The sequence below is a fragment of the Lissotriton vulgaris genome, unplaced genomic scaffold (genome assembly GCF_964263255.1).
Source record: "Lissotriton vulgaris unplaced genomic scaffold, aLisVul1.2 SCAFFOLD_834, whole genome shotgun sequence".
NCBI classification, from domain to species: domain Eukaryota; kingdom Metazoa; phylum Chordata; class Amphibia; order Caudata; family Salamandridae; genus Lissotriton; species Lissotriton vulgaris.
In genome coordinates, this window is record NW_028252859.1 from 753,362 (window position 1) to 762,420 (window position 9,059).

Below are 9,059 nucleotides of genomic sequence, written 5' to 3' on the forward strand. Positions count from 1 at the left end.
GTTTTACAAGTTTACAAGTGATTCGGGTAATGTTGAGTATGGTGTGTTACAACTGGTAACTGAGCTAAGTAGAAGTTGCACTGCTATGATGCACTGCATATGAACTCATATATTACATCACTGATGGCACCGGAAGTCTATGGCAGAGCAAGTTATACTTTTGTCAGTTACGTATAACTGGTGAATTTTCGTTTTTTTGTTGTTTTTTAAACGCTAGTGTTTTATTATTAGAAGGCCTACATTCAATTCCACTTTAACCTTTGTTTTTTTCAGTGAAGTGCTAAAGTTTTTTAATGTAAGATAAAATCTTACTACCTTATTAATGTAAAACTCCATCATGTTAACCTTTGTTTGTGTGTGTGTGTGTGTGTGTATGTGTGTGTGTGTGTGTGTGTATATATATATATATTCCAGAAAGATAGAGCCCCACTCAGAGGAGATCTAGAGTGTCGTTGGCGTTGAGGGTGCTCTATACAGGAGCTCCTTTCCACCTAAACGTAAGAACTACCCAGAGTTCTCTGCTTCTTTTTCGCATAATTTATGCGTCACTCTATGCCTCAAAGGGTATTTTTTTGATGTGTGTATATACACACACACACACAACCTAGGTTACTTTCAATATAACTGCTGGGAGAAATAAATGCTATCCTCATCTCTCATTCCAGTTATTGCTGAATGAGGTGCGTTCAAACCTTTGAGGCATGCACACATTTTGTTTCCTAACCTCAAGCACAAACATTTGTATTTCCTAACCTCAAGCAGAAACAAACCGTTTTTTACTGATTAAAATAGATAAGTCACTGGACAAAAAATAATGCCCACCTCCCCAACCACTTACTATGCTGTCTGTCATAGTTAGTTGTTTCAGCTCTGGTGCTGGGCATGGGTCTCTGATGGCGTTTGTTAGGAACTCCTGGCATCTCTCTCTCATGGGCAAAGGTACCTTCAGGCCTGAGGGTCCTCCAGCTTCTCTTTACCCAGCAAGGCAGCTGGTAAGATTTCTATTTCTACATTGAATTTCTAGTCAAGGGGAACTAAGAATATCTAATACTGGTCGCTATTGGGGAGGAAGCCTGGATTAGGATATTTGACAGTCAAATCTCTTCAGACAATAGTTAGCTTGCAATGGTGGATGGTGGAAGAGTGTGTTTAGCACCAAGTACATGAGCACTCATTGCATAGCACTGCCCACTTTGAATTTTAGTGGATGTGCAAATTAAGGAATTATGTGCTCATTCAAGATTAATGTGTATTTAGATTCTTGTTAAAAGTTTAGACCAAGGGCCTGATTTAGATCTTGGCAGATGGGTTACTCGGTCACAACGGGGACGGATCTCCCTTCCAATGAAATATAAATCCCATAATATCCTATGAGATTTATATTTAGGCGAACGGGAAATCCGTCACCGTCGCGACAGAGTAACCTGTCTGCCGAGATCTACTTCAGGCCCTGAATGTCTCTTCAGTATGTAATAACCAACTGATCTCCGCCTTTCATCATTCTCAGGTGAGTGATGTGAAATGTCCATTTCCTGAATACTTGAACCTGGGTGTGTTCTAGGATATGCATCTAGTCCTGGAGACAAGCTCTTTAAGGATGCGTCAGTCCTGGCCTGTGCAATCCTGCTCCCCAATACAACTTGCCTGACAAACACAGGTATTCTGAGCAGGAGTGGGTTTGGAATATGGATCACCTGCTAAGCACCTGTATAAACCCACTTAGCATGCACTTTATGTAAAATCTATGCTCCCTCCAGTAGGCAGGGCAATTCTCTTTAGCAGGGACTCAGGCATTGTATAATGCTGGGGTTCAACAACATGAAATGCACTGATGAACACTTCATCGACCCATGTGCTGTAGTCTAGGTTTTTCATGCAGCGGTTAGGTTCTTTCCACCTCTTATTTGCAGTGCCATAAGGAACATGATTATATTGATCAAGATCATTTTAATTTCTAGAAACCCTGGTCCCTCTCCTCAGCGATATAGACTGGGAATATTGCTTCCTGAATATAGACAGGACAGAATATTGCTTCAACAATATTGAGGGACCAATATTGAAAGTTAAGTCTAAATACATTTTCTATACCTAACTCCACATATAAGGTGGTATATATGTTCAACACATGTATGTATTTGTGGAAGGTATGTGCACTTCCCTTTCAAGGAAGAATACATTTCTATTTTAATTTTGCACCGCAAAGATCTGTTTGATACTATTATGGCAAACCATTTATATTTACAGATATTCTTCAGTTGGTGGCATAGACACCAAGCTTATTCTTCCAGTTGTTGGACAGTACAGTTCTCTGAAACATAGATACAAATTGAGAACTTTCAGATATCCTTGATCTTTACGGTGGTGGCTTACTAGATCCAGGCAGCTGAATTTGAAACTAGTTCAATGTCATTCCCTTCAAGAATCAACTCGTCCTTCTGGGCTTGAGAAAGTGCACAGTTGACACCTTGCCTCATGTGCACTCTGCAGATGTACTTCTCCCCCAAAAAGTTATGTATTTCGATAAGCGAGCCAGTGACCTGAATGACTACATTAATAGGGAAATGAGCGTACACAGACCTAATCTTGAAGCCCAATGTGACACCCTTAATCATGTTTAGCACATGGCTGCAGGTTGTGCGCACCGTGGTCAGCTCTTTGCGATTACCCCACCATTTGTCGACACAAAGCTTCCTATGCTTCTTGCCTATCAGAAAGAGCTCAACATTAATATGGTTGAAGTCCTGGTGAAGACTTCCCCGGGGGCCCCCACGATTACAGTGTGCCCTTTCAAAGTGATGTCCACCTTGTCGGGGATGTCCACAGTTTGGTTGTTGAGAATGGTATCCATTCTCGCAGGAGACCGAGAAAAGGGCTTCTCTGTCAATATTTTGTCCCTTGATATTGTTGTTACAATATTCTGTCTCTTCGATATTCAGGGTTTGATATTTCCTACTACAATCGCCTCGCGTTAAAAGTAAAAGAAAGCAACTTGTTTTTTTAATTGTGCTTTTATGGCCTTGTTAGGCCGAAATAAAGTAATTCATGACTTGACTTGAGAAGAAAGCAATGGAATTGGGAGGTTCCAAGTGATGCAGCACAATTTTCTATACCTTCTAGCTCTGGTAAAGTCATCAAACATATTGCGCAACTAGTCGTATGAACCATTTGTTCTTAGCTGAAAGTCTATCTTGTGAACTTGAAGTCAAAAATCAATTTCAGATTACAATGAAACCAATTTGGCTCCACAAAAACAACAGAGATGATGGATTCCAAGCATAAAGGTTTAATAGCAAGTTAGTCAAAGTTACCAGCTTAATTCATTCAGTAATCAATCGATCAAATGAGCATGACATTCAGCATTGTTAATCAGTCCTCCGAGATATATCAAGTAATGGATAATGCAAATCATTATAAAGTACACAAAGCAAACGAGAATATATATCTGTTCCATAAAGGGACGGTTCTAGTCTAAAATAAGCATTTGACAGTGGCAAAGGGGAAACCCTAAGCAGCAGGTGTAAGCCTGAAATGAACCGATTTAAGGTTCATGGTAAAATGCAGAAATGTTCAAGAGCCTAACTCAAGAAGTTATGAATATAGGGTATCAAGTAGCAGAGTTAGTAAAAGGTCCCCTCAGTGAAGTCAGTGTAGATTTTGCCTTAACTAAACTGAGAGACACAGTTAAAATAAAACAATTCCTTCAAAGTTCATTCCCAAGTATACCGCAAAGATGGAGCCAATCAGGTTATGCCATCCCCTTGATGCAGGTAAACTCCCCACTTTCCCATCATCAAAGAAAGGCGCACACAGCTGCACAACCTTGGCAGTAACCACGGACCAGACTGACTATCACAGGGGGATCTTCACATCCCCTATGCACAATGTAAATCATAACTTACTCTCAATTAAACTAACTTCTCTCCGAGCAAATAATGAGCTCCTCTTCTTAGTTATTCAGGGTTATCATGTTCATGCAAGGGGAAGAAAACATGGAAGCACATTTTGAAAAACAACTTTAAATCAGCAATACAATCTTTTAGCCTCAGAGGCCTAGTAGCAGGTAGGACAACTTTAAATGATCATTTATTTTGCATGAGTACCCAACAAGATAATTATTATACTTCAGTTATATAAATTGTGACATTTGCACACAGATTAATATATGCTTGATAATGATGATAAAGCATAACATTTTTGCTGCTTCACAAGTGTGCCTTATTGCTTATTTGCTTGGCCTATACTTTTATCCTTCCTGAACCATGGACTCATAGGGTCAGCACTGATCATAAGGTATGGGTTACTTATTACTAAACTGCAGGCAGAGTGGTTCTTCCCTCCCTGTCATGATTTGGGTATAAATGTACTTCAGTGGTTTCCAAGTCCTTACTAATTTTAGGCAACAAAGGTTGTCATGGTTGGGCTGGCCAATCAAGTATAAAGTGAGATGTAGCTATGTTATCAATTATATTCATGGATGAGTTTCACAAGAATATGTAGACACTGTCAAAGTAAACAATATGCATTTATCTCTGTATATAATTTGCCTTTCCATACTGATGGTTGCTCTCTTTAGACCTGGCTTTATGATCTTGTTTCTACTTTCAGTGTTCCTCTAAAATGTGTGAAAATGTTTTGCCTATTTTTTCTTGCAATTTGTTGTGCTTCTGAGTCCTTACCAATAATGCCCTCTTAGTTTTTGGTGTTAACCCTCTAATAAATCTTTTCAGTGGTTTTCAGGTAATTAAATTCTGCCAGCGGTGACACCACAGTATACACATTGCATTTGCCCCCTTTATCACATCCTTAGTACTATTTCTATTATGAAGGGGGTGGGTTGGATTAGGGATCCTGTGTACCATCTTCAGTGCTTAATTTTTAAAATACACAAAAAAATTCATGAAAAATAAGTCCAAATCCCCAACGTTTTCGTAGGTGCCAACCTGCAGCACTGACTAATGTTTTGGTTGCCGAACAGTAAGGCTGCCTAGTAATAATTCCATCTGAACTTTCACCACCTTACACTTCCTGCATTGAATTCACTTTTGCTGGCCCGTTTTCATTCATACCTTCTCCCATTGTCACTGTTTTCATATATTTCTATTTTTCCTTTCTTTTCTCTTTTACACCTTTTTCTTGCTTCCTCTGGGTCAAAGTCTGATGATTAAAAATAAGTCCTAATTCCTACAATTGAGTGCTGGTGCGACCACCTACAACTACCACCACACAATTAACCCCACTCCTAGCATCATTTGGTACTCTCTGAAATATTTTGTTTACATCTGTTTTACTTACAAGGGTGTGGGCAACTGTATTTTGGGGTACCACACACTTGCATGGGATGCTGCCAACCAGTTTCTGTCGTTAACCTTCTCAAGTGAAGGCCTGAGTAGAGGTGCTTGAGCTTTATATAACTCTTATATTCTTTTGTTGCTTAACGCAAGTACATTGGATTATCTGTATGTGAGGTCTTACGGGTTCTCAAATCAATGTGCTGACATAGTACAACATGGCGTCATCACAGTTCTCTGTGCACCTCACACGCATTGTTTACAAGTTGTCCCCAAATACACAAAAGGTGCCTACAAGCACTTAAGTTGCACATGCTCTTTATACTATTTATTTATTCATTTTTTGTTATAGTTTTATAGAGTGCAAACCAGACCCGTGTGGGTATCTGAGCGCTTTACAGGATTTTTGGGGAAGGAATACAAAACATAAGGATGGGAGGGATCAGATTGGGAGAGATAGGGATACATTATACGGGAGGAGCACAAAGTCTAAAGTCCAAGCTCTAGTTGAGTGTCATTCCAAGCCCCCAAAAAAACACTGGCAGAAGCGGCCACCCTATGGTGGTTGTGCGGTGCAATGCTGCTGCTGGACAACCGCTGAATCACAAGCGCTCTGGAATGGGTGCGGCCCGTATTTGTAGGCGGCCTTACCCAACATGGTGGCCAGGAGCCTATGAGTCTCACTTGATTATGCGACAGGGAGCAATGTCACTGTACTTATCTTAGTGACAGGTAGCCTATACTGTAGGTTTGGCAGTAGCATTCTGCGGTGTGGTGTATGCATATACATGTAATGTTCTCTAGTGCAATTGTTTATTGTGATTTTTTGGCAAAGTGGGTCATTGGCATACCATGTGTGCTTAACAGGTTTACCAGTTTTCGCTGAGACCAGGTGATGGGCTAAGAGCTGGTGAGATCATGACCCCACAAAGACCATCACATGGGTGAGGCTGAGGCACAGGAGTAGACGCATGGAAAAGGCAGAGGAGTCGTGGTGCATGGATGGAGTCACAGGGCTCCCAGAAATCTTCTTTGAAGACATAGCGTTTCCAGGAAACAAGATACCTTAACTTTCCTTTGATTCGTTGGACACCTTTGAGATCTTGCACTTCAACTCCAGATTCATCCACCATTACAGGCGGAGGGTGGAAACAAGCAGAAGTGGTTGCAGACTTCAGTAAGGAGGAGTGAAACACTGAGTGTACTTTCATTGAGTGGGGTAGGAGAAGAAGCAAAGCCGCTGGGTTGTTGACTTCAGTCGCTGGAAAAGGCCCGATATAATGTGGCTGAAACTCATGCAGCTGTTTAAAGCGGGGATGTTTGGTACATAGCCACACTCGGTTCCCTCCTTGAAAGCTTGGCACAGGTTGTCTCTTTTGGTCAGCAAACCCTTTGAATCAGGCTGCTGGGGAATGCACATTGGTGCATAGCTTGACTGCGAGGAATGATATGTGCTGCAATTGCTCGGAGAGCATAGGCAGATCTGTTTGTACTTGTGAAGATAACAAGGGCATACAATGAGGGTGCTGTCCATAATTAGCAAAAAATTGAGACATTGGTGTTGCTGAATGATGCAGATTATTGTATGCAAATTTGCCTTCCCACAGCAGTGCCACTCAAGAGGCTGAGGAATGTGACATGTAGCATCATAGATATTGTTTCAGGTCCTGATTAACCCTCTCAGTCTGTCCATCAGTATCGGGGTGGAAGCTACTGGAGAGATGACTGCGTATTTGTAGCATGGGACACAAGGCTTTCTAGAAGCATGAAGGGGACTGCAAACCTCGGCCAAAGGTTATGTTTTTGGGAGGCTGTGGGTGCGGTCAATATGAGTGAGAAGTAATTTGACTAATTTAGCGGCAGGTGGGCTCCTGAGCAGCCCACAAAGTGTGCCATTTTAGGTAGTCTGTCAACCACTACAAGTATGGAATCTTTACCCCGATCTTTTGGGAGGTCCCTAATCAGATCTAAGGATATATCTTTCCACATTTGTTGTGGAATGCGGATGTAACACACCATGATTTTTTGGATCTATCCGTCTATGCTCTGTTGCACAAACCACAGGCTGTAACATAGGTTATGGTTTGTTTTCTCCAGCTTAGCCGCCAGAAATTCCTGTTGACTAGGTCTAGTATTCTGGTCGACCAGGATGAACAGCCTGTGGGTGACCATGGCACCACTGTAAGACTTGCCTTGAAGTTCTTTGATAGGTATGTTCAGCAGGCTTCCAGGTTTCCATTGAAGGGTAACCCCTCTTTTATTGTCGTGGTTCGTTCTTGTTGTTCCCAGTGAATCATTCTAGGTATAGGCATTGCCCGTATGTTCTCATCCAAAAATGCGTTTGTGAGAGTGACACCTATGATTTGGTATTGAGGAATAATTACTGCTGGTGGGGTGTCTGTTTTTGGTGCAGTGGTATCTTATCTTGAAAGAGCATCTGCAGGCAAATACATGTAATGTTCTGTGGTGCAATAGTCTATTCGCTTTGCTTTGGCAAGGGTAATTCATTGGCACAGCAGGTGTACTTACCAGGTTTACGAGATTTCGCCAAGCCTGGGTGATGGGCTTGGATTTCATGAAACCTCGCCTTTTTTACCTCTGGCATGCATTCACTGAGTACAGAAGTTCTCCAGGGGATTTTCTACTCTCTCTGCCATAAGTACTTGTTTACTATTCAGCATTGTCTTGGATGTGGGGTGGTTCGTGCCCTTGCACTGGCAGTCTCATTCACCACCTTTGCCTCAGTTCTATAATCTTATTGGAAAAGCCAAGAGAGTGAAGCTGCACAAAAAAATTCAAGTTTGCGGGTTTTGAGAATTAGCAAATAAAATATTTATTTTTCCAAATTGTGTATAGTTACTGCTGCAAATACTTTTTCGTGTATTTTATCAATGAATAATTTCTTTTTTCTATTTGTAACGTACTGTCGCAAATTCATATGCCTCTGAAGATTGCACTTTGTAGTATCAAGGCTAGGCATATAGTGATACATTAATGTTGAGGACAGAATATCGAAGAACAAAATATGGAATGGTAAGCGTATATAGAGAAGTAGAGATTTTATTATTTTTAACTCCATATTTATGTACCTTGAAGCTATATACATATATATATATATCACCAAGGATCATATACATGGAGTTAGGTAGAGAAAATCTATACTTAGGTAGCTTTTGATATTTTGGGGCATAATATTAAGGGGGGGGGGCGATAGGAAATTATCACAGCTTTAGCTGCAGTTTTCAGCTGCTAAGCAGCGATAATTCTATCGCCCTATTAGCAAGCTGTCGCTAACAGCAGTTAGCAACAGCTTGTAGGCGATAGCGAGCGGTTTTAGGCCCGCTTTGCATGTCAGCGATATTTATCGCTAATGACATGCAAAGTGGGCGTACCCAACCTGTTAGCGACTGAAAGCAGTCGCTAACATCGCTATTGCCTATTACCAACACAGGCGTAGCGATAAAAATATTCGCACTAAGCGCGAATATCTCCAAAAACGAACGCCTGCTCAGACCAGTTCTTAGCCATTATATCCAATGGGAGGTTGATATAATGGCTAAGACCCTGTTAGCGATAATGCATGAATATTGCAGAATTCTCAGCGATATTCAAGGATTTTGCCGCTATCGCCAGGAATTTTATCGCTTTTGAGATAAATGTTGCTAATAGCACGTTATCTCAGCGATAAAATCCTGTGATGCACGGGAATAAAAAAATTGCCGCTAATCCTACTTAGCGATAATTATCATTATTTGTTGATAATATGCCCCT

At 41.1% G+C, this 9,059-nt stretch overlaps 1 pseudogene; it reads right to left on the reverse strand.

Moving 5' to 3' along the window:
• Positions 1-2,276: 2,276 nt before the first annotated feature.
• LOC147661233 (large ribosomal subunit protein uL6 pseudogene) lies at positions 2,277-2,848 on the reverse strand (annotated as a pseudogene).
• Positions 2,849-9,059: the final 6,211 nt, after the last annotated feature.